The sequence below is a fragment of the Cydia splendana genome, chromosome 8 (assembly GCF_910591565.1).
Source record: "Cydia splendana chromosome 8, ilCydSple1.2, whole genome shotgun sequence".
Lineage (NCBI taxonomy): Eukaryota > Metazoa > Arthropoda > Insecta > Lepidoptera > Tortricidae > Cydia > Cydia splendana.
The window spans coordinates 22,134,351-22,151,387 of record NC_085967.1 but is presented as its reverse complement, the minus strand read 5'-3'; the positions used below and the strand labels follow the sequence as shown (position 1 = coordinate 22,151,387).

The window sequence follows — 17,037 nt, the reverse complement described above, 5'->3', positions numbered from 1 at the left end:
GGGAGAACGAGTGAACTATTATGAAACCAATAGACGTATAATCGAACACATGTGGCGCATAATACGGCTTAGCGCTGAACATGTTTACCGCTAAGCAGCCTATTATACTGCCATTGGGACTGTCTGCATAGCGGCTGTTAAAACGTTCACAAGATGCCTTATAACTGTTTAGAGGTTCACTAGTGTATCGAAATAACGACTTGGACTTTATAGTGGTTCACTTAAGTATCTTTATCAGATATATAACAGTCGTATGCTGCATATAAGAATTTTAACGGTTCACGTTGCTTTTTAACATTGACCGCCATTTTATTTTATATAACCTATAAAATTGAAATTGCTTTTCCAACTTTTAAGGGTAACAATAAGGTTTTGTGCCTGAGTTCTTAACCTAAATCATTAGTTTAGTACTTCCTATAACGTATTATTAACTTTTTATCTCATAATTCTGTCCAAACCACTGAAATAGTTTTTACACATGGCTTATTTATATCATTAATTTAAATAAATACTGATTATTTTCGTGGCGCACTGAAATTTTCTTAGATAATGTATATATATAATGTCAATAAACTTGCATTCCCAAACATCTTTCTCGCATTAATATATAAAACATAACATTTAACTAAACACTTTAACAAAATGACTTATGGTGTCGTTGCGCTTAAAGTTTTTGCTTCAATATAAATATGTTCACCTCTGCGTTCGTCGTCACTATACAAAATTTAATAGCTGATTTTTAAGGCAGAGGTGTAAAAGTATGTTATTAATTATCTTTTATTCAGCCCAACGTCAATCTTTCCCGGTATTAGGGCGCACATGTGACATATTAGCTGAATAAAGGGTAACTGGTGGTCTCTTACCCAGTCAATATACACCTCTTATAATACCTGTTACCCCTTATAATTCCGTTAAATTGCTGCTACAGCGCTCTTAAGTAGCTATGTGAACTTAAGGCTGCCTAATTTGTGCCCATTTAAGAGTTATAAAAGCTGAAAAGACGCTTATACAGCTCTTATGCAGCTTTTACATTCCAGCTTCAAGCGTATTCGTACCTCATTATGCGGCTGCTATACAGCTAATCTGTGCTACTTGGGTGATTATGGAGAAGGGACAGTATAATCAGAAAGTACTAGACCTTATTCAAGGTGACGGATTTTCGAGATTGCAAAGAGACCCAACTCCAGGGTTCCAGAAAGATCTTAGACAAGCAGTTAAGAATTCTTCATTTGTTTTTGAAACCGAACATCAGAAGAGTATGGTTGTGCCTATGAATCCACGAGCTCCTATTCTTTATGGACTTCCCAAAATTCATAAGGATAATATCCCAGTTCGTCCAGTGGTCTCATATTTGGGTGCGCCAACTTATAATCTGGCAAAAAGGTTGAATTCCATTATAAGAGACAAGTCCCAGTTCCAGCCGAAATATTGCTTGAAAAATAGCTTGCAGTTAATAGAAAAGATCCAGGACATTAACATACCAGATAATGCTGTTCTTCTTTCATTGGATGTAGACAGTTTGTTTACAAATGTGCCATATGGAGAGACTTTGGAGATTATTAAGGGTCTTTTTGAAAGGCAACGTTTACATCCAGGGGAAGTAGATGAATTGATAGATCTAACAGCGATTTGTATGAAACAAAATTATTTCAGATTTGGGGGACAGTATTATTTGCAAAGTGATGGTTTGGCTATGGGTTCACCACTAAGTCCTTTAATGGCTGATATTTTTATGGACCATTTTGAGAACCAGCATATTGTGGGCAACAATAATATATTATACTATTTTAGATACGTGGATGATTTGATTATTTGTTGGACGGGTAGTATGGGCCTGCTGGATGCATTTATTGCTGAAATTAATGGTAAGCATCCAAAAATTAAGTTTAAAAAGGAACTAGAGCAAGACAACTCATTGAATTTTCTAGATTTAACAATCACTAAAGTAAACAACAGGCATCAGTTCAAAATTTACCGTAAGCCTACACATACCGATACAGTTATCCCGGCTTCTTCCACGCATCCATGGCAGCATAAGTTGGCTGCTTTTCATTGTTATGTGCATAGAATGTTGACTGTGCCTCTTTCTGATGAACACTATCAGATTGAATTAAATAATATTTATCACTTAGCAGTTTCGAATGGTTACGATAAGTCTGTTGTGGATGGTATCATCAGGAAAAAGCGGAATAGTATGGTCAACACTATGTTGTATGCGGCACGATCCTCTGAACCGATTAAGAAATATAAAGCGAGCATAACTTATGTTGGCAAGTTGTCTGATGCAATTTACAAAATTTTGAAGTCTAACGACATTCCTGTGGCCTTTAAGACAAATAATACTTTGCACTCGAAGCTTTGCAATGGCAAAGATAAGATCGAGAATGGGAAAAAGTCTGGAGTTTATAAGCTTACCTGTGACGATTGCAATAAAGTGTATGTGGGGCAAACGGGCCGTAGTTTCACTACTAGGTATAAAGAGCATGTTGCGTCATATAGACATAACCATCCAGAGAAGTCCAATTTTGCAAAGCACTTATTAGATACAGGTCACACTTTATCTGAGAATCATTCTTTTGATATTTTACATGTTTGCGAAAAAGGATTGCGTTTGGGTGTTCTGGAACAACTGGAAATAATTAGGTACAACAATAGGGGCATGATTCTTAACGAACAATTGAATGTTGCGTCATCGCCGTTATTACGAATTTTTCCATCTCACTCACACTTGCACGGTAGGGGGAGTGGTCAAGGTATAAATATGGCCGACCATTCTAGACAGGTCATTCCGTTGCCGGGCGTCAGACCGTCAACAACTCCTGAGGATGCCTCGTAGAGAGGCGAAACACGTGTCGAGGTTTATTCTTTTGGTGGTGGTTTGTTATATTTATTTGCGTATTTATTTTTGCGGTGGGAGGGTGGGAATATTAATTGCATGTAAAAATACGCAAGTAAGTATAACGGGTTAGCACTGATTGACTAGCACGTTATCTTTTCGCGGATTAGCAAAGTAATATTTTGGTTTTAATTTATTTATTTATTTATTGTTTAGACGACAACGGTTCGGTTACACTCACTTGAATTTTTAGTCGCTATTGGCGACATTAAAAAAAATAGGTACATCAAAAATTCAAATTCAAGTGAGTGAAACCGTTGTCGTCTAAACAGTTTAAAATATGTCGTAATAATTTCGATTATTTACATATTGATATATTTTAAGTTTCCGTTTTAGTTGCCAATCTATTAATTTTAGTACCCATTTGTATTATTTTAAACTACCAAGATTCGATTAATTAGTTGACCGGTTAAATACGTGCCTTTATTATCTACCATATCTACCATTCTCTAAAAGCTAACAAAAACTAATAGAGTTAGACCAAGTCTGCAACGATTTTATAGCGCACAAGTGTTATTTACGCGTCATAATTTCATAGTTCTATGAAATTATTACGCGTAAATAACACTTGCACTGCGTGCGCTATAAAATCGTTGCAGACTTTTCTTAGTCTGTATCTCTGCAAATGCAAAATACGTAAGTACGTAATTAGATTGTAGCAAATAATTTTGAACAAAAACTGTACAAATAGAGTTGGACCAGGCTAAGTTTGCAGCGATTTTGATAGCACAGACTGCAATGTAGGTAACTATTATTTTAAACTTCATAAGTTCATACAAGTTTGACGCACTTAAATATATTTGCAAAATTGTTAAACGGTGGCAATCTGGCAGATACTTATAGCGCGTTGTTTCATCAAGGGAACCTTTGACGCTGACTGTACCTATAAACTTATGTACTTACTTAAAATCGGTAGGCATCTTTAGATTTTGTAATTAATACCTTAATTTATTTTTTTAATCAAAAAAAGTTACTTACAAAAATTAAATTTTCTTCACATCGAAATGTTAGATGAACATTAAAAAAAGTTTATCATAATAATTCTTAGTATTTATAAACCATAAAAGAAAAGGTAAACTGCAAAACCATATTGTTTATTGTCAGCATTGGTATATTTTAGAGCTCGTAGCGCCATCTCTCGGCGGCTAGACCGAAACTCGAAAAATGCAACTCAAGTGCAGAAAACCACCTTTTACTCGCTTAATTACATTCAAATATTCGCGATTCTTTTTCTCATTGTTTAAATACCATTACAATACATAGCAAGGCCACACAAACGTAGAAAAAAAGGCCGGTCAGTCCGTATGTATTCTTTTTTTATTTATCATCTTTAATTAAAGAGAATCGTGGCCGGCCATTGTCAGACTCAGACTTACCTGCCCGACGATTTGAATCTCAGCAAACCGGTTAGGTACAGTCTTTTTATTCTACAATTTATTTACCAAACTCACTCGCATTCATCAACATTATAAAAATAAATCGTATACTTATTTGCACTTTTTGTTCATACGGTTATCATTCGATTTTCGAAATCGCGATTCGTTTTTCGAATCGGCATTTTCGGAGTTTCGCGCGCGTTGAAAACATTTGGCGCGTCCGAACCGACTGCTTGTGTTGTCACTTCAGTTCGGGGGCGTACACGAAAGGTCGGACCGAGCGCTCGGCAAACTTCGGCTGATGCCCTCTCTTTCCCCCATAACTCAACTGTCTGTAGTATCTGTACCAATGAACCGAGTCACAACACAGAATTTTTATACTCCTGTTTTAATCTTCAACAACGGGCAGCGGTGAGTGATTTAAAACCAACATATCCGTTTATCTTTATCCGTGTATCGTTATTTACAGCGAGAGTGATGTGAATGTCCAAATTTGGCGTCATACGCGGTTGTGTTATTGTTCATTTCTCGTCTGTACTTTACGAGTGTTGTTTACATTATTTAAAAGCTTTTCCCGATTATCTACTGTAATAATTCGATGGGAAATAAATAAATGCAACTTGTTTTAGTGGTATTTTAAACTGCGATCGTGTTTTAATCCGTATTTTCTTCAAAATTGTGAACATAACCTCAAAATGTTAGTGTTTGAAGTTTCCACGCGGCATTCGATAGATGGCGCTAGTATCGGGGGCGGAGCTTCCTACGGAATGCTAGACGTCTGTCATACGATAATTGTAGGTTAGAAATTTAGATAAACTGTTATTTATTTTTATGATTCGCACCCTTTATTGGCTATAGATTAGGGGTCTGTTGGTTATTAGAGGCTGACAGTTTGTTATTGTGCGGCCGGTCGTTTATTTCATTTATTTGTTTTGGAAGTGTTGATCTATCAAAATAATGGCGCCAAATTATTACACATTAGTTTTTTTAACAGCAGTTACAACTGACATCGTAATTTTTGGTTATTTATTTTTTATCAACACTATTTTATTAACTCACATTTATAGACGGGTCTAACGCGAATTTTATTCAATTACCTTGATTTACCGACGTTTCGACACAGGTTTCACTGGTCGTGGTCGCGGCTGACCACGACCAGTGAAACCTGTGTCAAAATATTGTATAACACTATTTTACTCTACTCTGTACTCTTTTTATCAACACAAATAAGAATAACTATCAAACTAACTTAGGTTAAGTATGTGACAGCTGTTTTTTTCGCTATGTTTCGGTCTAACCTAATATGATTTATTATACTACTGACACCTACTGTAACAATACAGTTGTAGGTAGATTGTAGCGGCTTGAGAATAGTCTGTTTGCCCCACAGTAGTACAGTTTGAGTTGAGCCCCTCCGTAAATCTTCTGCGTAACGCACTCAACACGGAACTTGAGTGCGCGCTATTCGACTCGATCGTCGCCTGATCCTGTACCGTCTGCAAAACAGACATATTTACTTGATTTATTGTCACTTTTCTTTCTCGTCTTGATGTTTTTCCACTTTGAGTCTGGGGTCAGCTTTTGGAAATCTAATCCCACGAAATAAAAAATAATTACCGCATGGAATCTAGGCCTTATTGAGTTCAGCCCAGTTTCTTTTTCCCCCGTTTTTCTTCAACATAGTACAACTAATAAATGAGTATCAAATTAGATGTCACTTTTCAAGAAAGGCTATAGCCGGACAAGAGCGTGGTCAAACTGCCCTTAGCGATAGAATTTTTTTTTTACCGAATTATTAACGTTAATATATCCTAGCTGCTCAAAAGTAACTACATTAAAACAGATTTTAATAATGTTAAAGAAATAACGTCGTCTAGTTATTTTTGTTCTATATAAATTACTTACAAAACTTTGGAACCTTTATATGTACTTTAAACATGTTTTATTATTTACAAAGCAAAGCTGTGAAAAACGACAACCTAACAGCTAGAGCCTATCCCGATGTCAGCCTAATATGAAATATCTATATTATAATATTATTAATCCATCCTAAAAACTCCGATATCTCTATCTTACATAAATCATAAATAAATCACCCCCATCTGCTACGCTCTTTCGTCATTCCTCCAAGAAAACTTTTTTCGTCATCCGTTAACTTTTTAAAGTTTTTTTTTACTGCGGACGGTCCAAGGCGGGACTGACAGATTTATAGCGTGCGTGGCACGCATGCCGCCCTTCGAAAATTAAAACGTTTTTGATAATTCTTGTAAAAACGCATTGTTTTTTTTTTCAACTTGCACCTTAATTTTGCTGACAGTAGTGACCTAATGAATTCGCTAAATATTTTATATTAAAATAAATATTGAATTAGGTTTAATACGTTGAAGTTCGGTCGTGGTTTGGTTTTAAGTGTATAAATTCGTTTTATGGTATCGTCTTGGGTCGTCCCATTAGTTTTTCGTCAAGTTCTTAAATTAGTCATATTCTGCTTTCGTCACTCATTCTACATTGAAAGCCACCGACGATTGTGACGAATATAGAATGAGTGACGAAAGCAGAATAGGACTAATATAAAAACTTGACGAAAAACGAATGGGACGACCCAAGACGATACCCGTTTTATAAGAATCATATAAAGTACCTAGCAAAATATTGTTATAATATTCATATTTATTTATTTTGATTTATAACTAATTACTTAGTTTATTTCTCGCCCATTTATTTTTAGTCCAAGCTGATGGGAAAAACATGTGAATTTGGAACTGAAATAGATATTACATTGCAATGCATTTCACCGATTAAAGGATGACTCACGCTAGACCGGGCCGTGCCCGGGCCGGGGCGTCCAACATGTCATTTTCTATGACGGCTGATCGGTGATCACGTGGTGCTTTCCATAGAAAACGAAGCTCTGGAAGCTCCGGTCCGGCCCCGGCCCGGTTTATTAGTGAGTCATCCTTAATTCCTAGTGTGTATCTACCTTCTTGATAGTCCAATGTCCGATATTCAATACTGCTACCAGTAGTTGACAGTCTCAATCTTTTTTTATTAGCCTATAGGAGTGTCCCACTGCTGGGCAAAGGCCTCCCCTCTTTCCCGCCATTTGGTCCTATGTCCTATCCTGCCTAGGCCAAGATAGGAAGAAAACAGTGACGTGACTTTTTGTAGTCTGTCATACCGATTTTTTTTCGTTTAGCGTTTGGCGATGTAGGTGTATTTTTGGCTAGGCCCCACGGTTCGCAATTATAATAAGTAGGCACCTACTAACTTAAGGGGCCCACATTAACAGTCCGCCGGACGGAATCGGCCTGTCAGTTAGAACAAAAAGTTGATAGTTCCGAACAACTGACAGGCAGATACCATCCGGCGGACTGTTAATCAGTGGGCTCCTTACACAAGCAATGCCTTAAATATTTATAACTTATTTTTTTAAAGTAACTTTTTGTAGTTATTTTTTTAATTCAAACCATAGATGGGAAAGTATTTAAACCTGAAATGGTCACGTTTGCGCCAACAATGGCATTATTATTATGCAAGCAGTAAATCTGCCGCAATCTCTTTATGACGAGTGATGCATTACCGCCTTTGTCTGACGAGCCATAAATAACTTTTATGGCTTGTGAAGAACTGTTTAGAAACGTTTGAGGGATTAGTTACACTTGCAATTATCATAACTAGTTTTTTTATATGAGCTTAAAGGGGCCCACTGATTAACAGTCCGCCGGACGGTATCGGCCTGTCAGTTAGAACAAAATTTTGACAGTTCCTAACAACTGACAGGCCGATACCGTCCGGCGGACTGTTAATCAGTGGGCCCCTTAACTATAGACACTAGCGGCCCGATGTCAAAAGTGACGTTTTTGTTTGAAGTAACGTCACCTTTGACACTGACATATCTAATCCATATCGTTTCTAGATCTATTAACTGACTTATCTTAAAGTTCGAATCGGGCAGTAGGTAACGAAGTTTTCATTCACATTAGTACTAATTTAGCCTTCATTTCAAGGTATGCTGGTGACATATGGGGTCATCCATTAACACCACAAAATTTCGATTTTTTAGACCCCCCTTGTCACACTTTTTACTACTTGTCACACTTGGCGTCAAGCCCTTTCCCTGTACGGTTACCATCAGTTTGTCATTGACATAAACGCCGTCGAGAACGTAATTTACTTTCTATACATCTCGCTCGCACTCGCATATTAGTGCAAACGGGATGTATAGAAAGTAAATTACGTTCTCGACGGCGTTTATGTCAGTGACAAACTGATGGTAACCGTACTGTTGTTGTGACGTAATTTGCGGATGAACCCTATTCGCAAAAAAAACCTTTATAACTAACTACACATAACTAGGTTCAGGTCTTTGGGTTCTTAATCTTATAGTTGGGTATTTTACCCTACTAAGTTACCGAGTGATGTACCTATACCCGATTTTAGAGACGCAATATCGAATTATCGATATAAACTCCATTTAACCTCTCACGAAATGGAGTAAATTAAATCCAAATCCATTACAGAATCGGAATTCAATCTCAAATATCAAGATAATGTTAATTAATCGTTAATAACGAACGTCCAGCATGATCCTTCCAGCCCAGGCATTCATGATTAAAATCTCCCATACAACCACAAACGCTACTTTGATATATGTATAAATCTTTATGATATGAACCTACCAACTCCCTTTCAAACTACAAAGAAAATTCTACTTTGATTAAACTGTGTAAGGTTGAAAATAGGTTGGAGATTTAAGTACCACCTGTCAAGTGATATATTGACCTTAAATAACATATCTTATTTATGTTGAATCGTAACCAAAATGTATAAAAAGTATGTTTTATTATAAATCGACCGACACGGAGTGGGTGGATAACTAAATTTGTACGCAACCTTGTAATACAAGTTTGTATGTATGTATGGACAGCTGCAGATAAATTGAAAGAGATAGTGTTTCTTTCTCTGTTTAATAGGCTCATTGTAATGGCTATTGTGGGCTTATCGGAGATATTATTAGAAGTACTAGATGCTAGTGATGCTACGCTAAATTGTAGATTTGCAGTTTTGTTTTATTTCTGTGGATCCTTTTATTTTATATCGCTTTTCTGCCAATGCACTTCCACGATCTTGGTTTGACTTTAAATACACTAACAGAAGTAACAGGCCAATTCGAGTCTTAGTTATTACTTATTAAATCTGTTTCCAATATGATACTGATCTGGCAGTGTCAACAGTGAAGTTTTTGATTAAAGAAATTTCACTTTTGACACTGTCAAATCAGTATCATATTGGAAACAGATCTAATAACTAAAACTCGAATTGGCCTGTAATATTCTTAACAGGAAACCATCTACCGTTGTTTAAAATAGTTGGTAAGTACCTATACATACTGTACGTAGGTAGTTTTAAAATAAAGCTTTTTATGGTTGGGTACAAGTATGTAGTGTGCTCTCTATGTAGTCTATGTACAGTCAGGAATGCTTAGCATTCCTACATGTTCATTACTTAGTTACATAACAATACAATACAATACTCTTTATTGCAAATCTCACATACTCGTACATACATCGTACATCATACATCGTCGTAAGTTACATTACATCTTACCATTTACTTATCATACTTACTAGTGCTTATTTATTTTTGTCCATTAAATGCAATCTGATACTCGTAGTTACGTCAACTATAATTTTATTATTATGTTCGTTTGTTAGCTACCTAACTATGTAATCTATTCAGTCTCCTAGTTTGGTTTAAAGTATGTTGACAAAATGCAGTCAGTTGACAAGTGCATCTTTCATAACTCATTACAGTATAGTTAAATAAATATAACCTGTACCGATCTCGGAAAGCTTGTCTAGTGTATCGGTGCAAATTAAATTACCTGAACTATAAATACAAGATTTGTTGAAAGATCATTGTTGTACCTACTTCGTACATTATAATTTCGGCTAACATTCAAACTGGCTGATTACAAAGCTTTCAAAAACAAAAGCGTCACAATTCGAAAATGGAAGTATAATATATAACCGCAACCTTACAAAAGCGATCGCCCATTAAACCCTATCATAATTCAAACCTATCGAGTTTTCAACTCGACTATCTCGAACGACCTTTTCCCACCCCTATCTAACCTTCACCCTTCATTCTAAATCCAACTTTAAATATATAAGGTTAAGGTTCAGAATTGTATGAATAATTAATTAGATATAAGAGGTTCTCAAAGTTTTTTCCCTCTATGACATTCACGCTAAATCTCTCGGAAGGCGTCCCATACATTTTTATTTCCAAAATAAATAATAAAAACATAAATAAATGGCCGGAAACATTTGTCCGGCCGCGTCAACCGTAATCCGGTCCTGATTTATTATTAATTATGTTTTTTCAGGAATTACATAAATTCGAAGTAAGCCGACGGGTTTGGGTTTATTTAATTTGGGTTTCGAATGACGCTTGTTTTTGTTTTATAAAAAAAATGGTATATATCATTGCGGGTAATTAGGTCCGTATCAAGGAATATGAAACATGATTCACCCTGTAGGTTACTTTATACCTAATATTCACATGATATTTAAAATAAGAAAATAGCACATAGATAATTCTTAAGTTATTTTTTTAAGTCATACACAAATGATAATTTAGTATTTTAATGCATTGTAAAAAAAAGGAAAATCCTATATTTTCATTTAAAAAAATTGCTAGGTGTATGAATCATAAAACTAATTTTGGAACAGTTTAGTTCCAGTTAGATACGGTACTATTAGTTAACAAATACTTAGACTAGGTATCTACGCTAGAATAAAAATACACAATTAATAAATAATCACAATAAATCAATAATTATAGCAGTTTAAACAATAAATCTACATTAGAAACAAATATCCGGACTAAGACAGGAAGTAGATCATTCATACTTTATAAAAAGTTAAATGACTGTTGACTGCATAATAAGATGCTACTAGCGCCATCTAGTTAATTCTGAGAGTATTAGAAACTTTACTGTAACGCGGCGCGCACCGACTATGAAATATTCCTGTTTATGAAAGTTTGAGAAGATTTATTGAAATATTGAGCAAAAAACTATTTTGAAAAACAAATTAAACAGGACATTGTTATATTTAAATTGTAGTTTCTTACGATTGTAATCTAAATGAATCAAATATTATCTAATTATGAATGCAGTTTTTTTTGTAACCAGGATTTTACCCTTTTTGTTAACATTCTTATTTTATTTGTTCATGATAATCTACGCTATTTATTATTTAGTATCAACTCGTTACATTTTTACCTACATTAAAATCAGGTACCCATTAGCATTAGCAGCAATTATAAGATAATTAAGTAATTCACAAATTCGTTCATATTATTTGATTTACTTATATAATATTTTATACTAATAATTATAATTCACGTAAACTCCGCCTCATCGATTTTACCATCTCTTCACTAACACAAAATCGATACCCAAGACATCGATACAACTCAAACTCCATTCTTAAAATTGTCACTGGCCACGAATTCGAAATTCAAATTCCTCATCCGTCCGCGGACCAATCGATGCGCGCCGTTGCGCTGTCTTCGCCCGTCGGCCGTTACGCACCTTTATGGTCTGCCCCCCGCCCCGCGCCCCGCGCGGCGCCCTCAAGGCACATGACGAATCAATATGCTACGAACAAACTCGACACTTATTTATTTTATGCGATTTATTAGTATGTCCGGGTGCAGATATGCAAGGGGAGTAGATTGTCGTGAAACGGTCAAAAATGTCAAATAATTTGTCAACTGTAACAAAAGTATAGTGCGACATAAAATAGTAGAAATTAAATAAAATGGAACCAAATAAATTCCCTGTTAAATTGTTCACATGTTAAGCATTTTACGTTAAAAAGTGACAGTTACGTAGGAAGTGGCGCCCTCAATCATTTTCTTCAATTTCTTGTCAAACTTGATAATATCATTTGATATTTGATGTCTGGGTTGTCTGTATCTTGGTTAGACATTTGCAATATCTGCGTTTTTTTTTTAATTTCATTTCAAGAAATTGAAATTTTATGTGGGCTTCTCCAATAGATCTTCTTTGATATATTGGAACCAAAAGTTTCTTAATAGATACAGTCATTTTCATCCATCAAAATTTTGACATCAGTCAAGTGATTCTCACCAAAACTCAACTAACAAAGAAGGGTACCCACCTGGCCGCCTCCGATTTGATTAATTTGTATATATGTTATAGAGTAGTCTAAAATAACGGACACGTATTTTTTTTTAGCTGCCCATACTCAACTTCCTGGAAGAAATTGGCCTCCAAGGTACTGAAAAGTGACAAAACGCTCTAACTTCTATAGAGAGTTTTGTTCAAGCAAATTGGTAGTTAATATCTGGTTTGAATATATGTTGGAGAACATGAAAAAATAATAACGGCTTCTAAATGTAGCTACAGTAAATAAACAGTCATCTTCAGAAACACCTGACCCCTTACCCTTTCAGCTGACTCTAGCCTCCTAAGGCCCAGCCATACAATTGAAAAATCCGAAACGAACAAATGCAACTCTGTTCCAATTGAATAGGATTTAAATTTCATCGAACTGAATAAGTACTATAGGTAGGACCTTGGGCCTTAGGAGGTTAAGTTCCCAAAATTCTTCATTTAGCTTCTACCTCACATGGGGACTCCGTAAGTCCGTACCCTACCGCCTTGAACTTGAACTTGCCTCTGCTTGTTCGGTCTTTAAATTATTTGGCCCTTGTTACAACAGTTTCTGTTTAGTTATTTTTAACCCCAGCAGCAAAACTGCAATTTTCTCACTGCACGTGGTGGGATAAAGTACTTTTGAATGGCATTTGTTTGTTGTTTATATTTAATATTTCGCAAAATCAACTTGGCTATGATATTGGACACATTCATGTTTGTATTTATTTGATATCACATCAATTTGATGCTGAGTTATGGATGTCTTCTATGTATTTAAGTATTTACTTATATCCATCTATAATATACATTGCTGTCTTGTAACCCACAACACAAGACATATTGAGCTTACAGTGGGACTGGGTCGATTTGTATAATATTGTCCCATAATATTTATTTATTTAAGTACCTATGTATGTTCCAAAATTAATAATAATTCTTAATTGTAACGGAACGGAACTTTATCGTGTAAACCGATAGTTTTTTAGTCATCCTAGCGTTTAAGACGTTAAACACTTAGCTAAATCAATCTGTGTGCCTTGAGGAATCCTATCTTGTGTAGTGATTGAAAGACATAACCTAAATAAAACATAAGCTAGTCAAAACTCACAGCCCCCATATAAACTAGATTCATAAATATGTCCACAACTTTGACTCCCATCCCCAAGACATAAAGTTCCGAGACGACTACATATTTTAAAATTAATATTTAAAATTAACTCGACAACTTTCGATCTTATTGCTAAGACATAAAGTTTCTAGCTGCATAGGTACATATTTTTGAACATTCTCGCGCCATAAGTTACAATTTATGTGGCGAAGATGACCCGCCGTGCCGCCAGTTTTAAGGTATGACTTTAATAGTTTTATGAGACCCCATAAACACTGAGCATAGATAACATTTTAATATTCTTTATTTATGTATAATGTACCGGGTGTGGCCTGTAACACGAGCAAATAATTAAAACATGGATTGTACTCTTCAAATGGTGACACTTTTGTTCAACTACTTTTAAAAATTATGAAGTATTTAGACTTCCTATTTTTCATACAAAATAAATATTACAGTGAAACCTGGATAAGTGAGACTTCAAGGGACGAGCAGATTTGTCTCACTTAAAGAGGTATTCCACTTACCCAGGCTCTCAGTTAGCCAGGTACAAATAAATTTCTGTCTCATTTACAGAGGGTCCCATTAATAGAGGTGAGAATAGAGGATATATCTCAGTTATAGAGGTGGTTAATACGGTATTTTGTAATTATCTTTAAATGTTTAGGTAAAATAATCCTTCTTCTTCTTCCTCGCGTTATCCCGGCACTTTGCCACGGCTCATGGGAGCCTGGGGTCCGCTTGACAACGAATCCCATGATTTGACGATTTTTTTGAAAAATAATCCTTGTCCCTAAATATTTTTTAAGTCCGTTTAAATATATCTTTGAATTTATTTTGAATGTTTTTTCAAAGGATAGACTTTTTCAATTAAATTTGATACGGACTTTGCGTCTTAGAAATTTATTAAATGAAAATTTGTTGTTCTTGTTACTTATCAAGATTTCAGCTTTCGTTTCGATAGTTCTAACTACATAAAGTAACTAAATGAAACTTGAAGTCGTTTAGACACAATTAAGCAAATGCGGAATTTGTGGATAGACTAAGAGTTACCTAGTAAGAATACGGAAATAGATCAATAAAGTCCAAGTTAGAGAGGTCATAGATTGACTTTATCTCAGATACGTATTAAATTTAATTCGTATAAAATTCTAAAAAACAATTAGGAAAATGTAATCTTATAAATATAGTCTCAGTAAAAGAGGTAAAATACACTCTCTGTCTCAATTATAGAGGTAAATGTGACTATAAAATCACAACAACTAATCCCAGTTATAGAGGTTGGTTTTATCTCACTAACAGAGGTAATTCAGTGCTAAAGTGTCGGGACCGCATCATGAGTCCCAGCTATAGAGGTTTCTCACTTATCCAGGTCCCACTTAACCAGGTTTCACTGTATCTTCAATGGACGCCATCGCCACGCCATATCATTTATGATTGACGTTGCTTGTCACGCCTTAAACATAACAAAATTCGCAATACATTGCGTCATAGATTAAATTTTAAAGTGTATTAAAAATCAAACCACAAGTTATTTTTAAAAGTTGCTGAACAAATGTTGGTCAGTATGAGGAGTACAGCCTACAGTTAAATTTTTTGCTCGTATTACAGGCCACACCCGGTATAGACTAAACTGTGTGATTATTAATTTGTCTTAATATGTACCTCTTTAAGTTTCTATCAAAAAAATTGCCTAAAATATAGAAGGTAATTCGTAATTCAGCCTTATACGATAGGAATAGATATAGGTACATAGATAAAGGTACTTAAGGTACGATTGGTTTCTGTGATGAATCCAGCAAATTATTGATTCACTAATAAAAGTACTTAATAAATAATTATAATCTGCCAGAAATAAATACGTGCTTGTCTACGCCATCTAGTGACATTTTTATGAGAGTAAAATAATGGTTTTTTTTTAGTTCCATTTTATGTCGCACTATATAGATTATGATATAGATATTCCACAAAAAGCCGTTAAAAAAGTTAATGTAGCGATGGGATGAATAATGATGATGATGAGTAACAAAATTTCCTCAACAATTTTATATTATCCTAAGTAGGTATTGTCAATAAATTTAAAAGGTACCTTACAGAGTCTTGTTAATTAGTCAGGTATGGTAGGTTGGTAGTATAGTGGGTAATTTGAAGAGCGATGATTCAACATACAAGAAAGGAACATTGACTCATATGAGGATATTTACGTGTCGACAACTGCAGGGACCCGATTCAGAGGGCCTACCGCAAACCACGTTCGACGTGTTGCCTCTCTGTCGCACTTGTAAATTCGTACGTAAGTGTGACAGGGAGGCAACACGTTCGCGGTAGGCCCTCAGATCCAACAACTTGTTACGGTTTTGTTACGACCTTGAAAATCGCTCAGGCTGATTGGTGCTTGCGAAGTGAAGTGACCTTGAGAGGCACACCAGTCGTATCAAACCACATTGTTAAATTAGAGTTGACGTCCATATTGCTGGACTAGAGCGGAAAAAACATTGTTGATAGGAGGCATTATGTCATGTCAGCGTCTATACGGTCCCTATTCCTATCTCTAATAATATTATAAAGAAATGGAATAGTAACTCTGTAGGTACTAGGTACCTATGTCTGTATTCAAAACGGTATCGTCTTGGGTCGTCCTATTCCTTTTTCGTCAAGTTCTTAAATTAGTCCTATTCTGCTTTCGTCACTCATTCTACATTGGTCACAATCGTCGGTGGCTTTCAATGTAGAATGAGTGACGAAAGCAGAATAGGACTAATTTAAGAACTTGACGAAAAACGAATGGGACGACCCAAGACGATACCTTCAAAACGATTTCGACGAAATTTGGTATGGAGATAGTTTGAGTCCCAGGAAAGGACATAATACGCATCACATTGACTTTTATTCAGCCTAACTGATATATTGACTAACTATGAAATTGGAGCGCTGGTGCCCTAACAGTAAGAGCGTGCGACTTTCAATCTGGAGGTCGCCGGTTCGAACCCCGGCTCGTACCAATGAGTTTTTCGGAACTTATGTACGAAATATCATTTGATATTTACCAGCCGCTTTTCGGTGAAGGAAAAGATCGTGAGGAAACCGGACTAATCTCAATAAGGCCTAGTTTACCCTCTGGGTTGGAAGGTCAGATGGCAGTCGCTTTCATAAAAACTAGTGCCTACGCCAATTCTTGGGATTAGTTGTCAAACGGACCCCAGGCTCCCATGAGCCGTGGCAAAATGCCGGGACAACGCGAAGAAGATGATGACTAACTATGAAAATATTGGCAAAAGGACTGTCGGACTATATCGATACCATTGTCGTAGTAATTCGTAAATTAATAAGCAATTAAATAAAAGTACAATGGTTTACAGGTCACAAAACCTGCGGCTAGCATTAACAATTTTCTTCTAACAATTTCGCTTCATTAATAGCCATTTTATGGGCCAATTAACATTTGTTACTTTTCAACAAATAAATA

The 17,037-nt window shown here is 35.6% G+C and overlaps 1 protein-coding gene and 1 long non-coding RNA gene across 2 annotated transcripts in view; both read left to right on the top strand.

The window, feature by feature from the left end:
* The window catches only part of LOC134793036 (uncharacterized), an 814,647-nt gene that overhangs the window by 30,341 nt on the left and 767,269 nt on the right, over positions 1 to 17,037 (top strand). The window lies entirely within an intron of this gene.
* The window catches only part of LOC134793006 (zinc finger protein 91), a 56,880-nt gene continuing 44,442 nt past the window's right edge, over positions 4,600 to 17,037 (top strand). The window contains exon 1 of the mRNA XM_063764521.1: positions 4,600 to 4,683. The gene's annotated coding sequence lies outside the window, so the exon portion shown is untranslated. The remainder of the gene's footprint in view (positions 4,684 to 17,037) is intronic.